The sequence below is a fragment of the Camponotus floridanus genome, unplaced genomic scaffold (genome assembly GCF_003227725.1).
Source record: "Camponotus floridanus strain SB8 unplaced genomic scaffold, Cflo_v7.5 scaffold2, whole genome shotgun sequence".
Lineage (NCBI taxonomy): Eukaryota > Metazoa > Arthropoda > Insecta > Hymenoptera > Formicidae > Camponotus > Camponotus floridanus.
The window spans coordinates 1,771-3,807 of NW_020229325.1; the positions used below are offsets into that span (position 1 = coordinate 1,771).

Genomic DNA, 2,037 nt, shown 5'->3' on the forward strand with positions numbered 1-2,037 from the left:
AAAAGTATAATATGCCTTTAAATACTTTATATTCACACTTATTGCAATAAACCAATAAAGAATGCTTTTACATTCCTCCTTGTACTTTGGTAATACATATCCTTTATGCCAATTATCTCGCAACATGCTTTTATCGCATGATGAAAAAAGCCATTATCTTCATGAATTTTCTTTACAAATATTTTTATATTCTCAAACTGTGTAAAGAATCATGTAACACTGAAAAATACAAAGTGATATTAAAAGAGAAGAAATAAATTTTATATTATATAGTAGTGACAAGTATTTTCTTACCAGTGTGTTCCTTATATGTAGGAATATACATTAATCTTTGATCAGCCCTATTTTAATCGTCTTTAGGGATGCTTTGGCTTTTGATAACGTAAATCCAGCCAATCCATTTCCATTCCCAGTTACTATAAATGAATTGATTCTAGTCTTATGTGCTAAATTACTGGTCATACAAGTTATCATTTTGTTTTCCAAAATCCAGATTTCAAAACTTTCAAATGTATCTGCAGAAAACAAAGATATTAATTATATAAGATTTTAATATTTAGAACTGAAACATCAAGAAAAAAAAAAATTGAAAATAGACATCGTATCACATGATTTTTGTATGTGTGTAATTTAACCATTATAATCCAATAATAGCATAAATATTAACCTTTTCCAATAAGATCTGATTCAATGCTTCTGTCATCCATTGTAACACTCCTCCAACCACATTCCAATGGCGATAATTTTATTTGCATTGGCCTGGTCTGACTTTGTGGTAATTCCATAAGTTTTTGCTTTCTTTCAAGATTTACAAGCAGTTTCAGCTGTTGAATTAATTCTTTTCCTCTAAACACAGAAGTGTTCAGACCAGGAAATTGTATTGGAATTTTTCCCATGCCAATAATTTGCTCCTTATTTAGGTCTCTCTTTTCACTACTCTTCTTGCTCTACCTCTACGTCTTCCTGCATTACTGATACTTCACACCCTTTCATAATTCATCTTCAGGTCCTATAGAACAAAAGCACAGTGAAATACAAACTATTTTCTACTGTAAATATAAACTATTATCAAAATGCTATATCCATAAAAGTTCTACTTACTATTCGCAAAGAACATAGAGTTTCTCACATTATTTAATAAAGTGACTATTTTTAATAAATGTGAATGACTGACAAGCAATAAATTAAACAATATTAAACAATAATATATACCTGAAAAAAATTTCATAATTTTATTAGAATTAAATTGATAAATTAATTTTAAATACATATTATATGTTAATTACATATAATGATTTAGAGACAATGATATATTTCATTTGCGTTACCATTGTTTACAGATTGAACATTTTTATCAAATTATTTACAACTCTACAAATATGTAGCATACGACAAGCCATTTTTAAAATCTATAAAACAAACAACAAAATTGTTCATAGTTTTCACTCTGTTTTGTCATAGTCTGCTTTTAAGCGATCTCTGAAAGCAATGCATCCTATAAACAAAAAAATATAAACATGAACTACGTAGTCAAATCTACGAATGTTTTCAATGGGTAACATAATTTCGGAGTATATTCCATGCCTCGTACACGAAATGTCGATAACATAAGTAACGCAAAACATTTGTATATATTAAATAAATTTGTAATATAAATAAGTTTTGTGATCTCTCTCTCTCTCTATCTATTTATCTATCTATCTATCTATCTATCTATCTATCTATCTATCTATCTATCAAGAGAAGTATAATTATTAAAATATATTACCCGATATTATATTATATTATATATTAATCACTCATTATCTATCACCACCATCGGCATTATTATATGTAATTTAATATATACTACCGTTTAATTAAAAAAAATATTTGCCCAATTAATTTCAATCAGAAAAAAGAATAAGAAACATCATAGATCACTTGGGTAATTCCTAAAGGCAATACGCCCTCTGAAATAAAAACGTGGACATGAACTACGAAGCTAAATTTTAAATGTTTTCAGTAGGTAACATTATTTTGGATTTTTCTATCAGT

The 2,037-nt window shown here is 27.4% G+C and overlaps 1 pseudogene; it reads right to left on the reverse strand.

The window, feature by feature from the left end:
- Window positions 1–323: 323 nt before the first annotated feature.
- Window positions 324–1,582, reverse strand: LOC112637757 (annotated as a pseudogene).
- Between the last annotated feature and the right edge of the window lie 455 nt (window positions 1,583–2,037).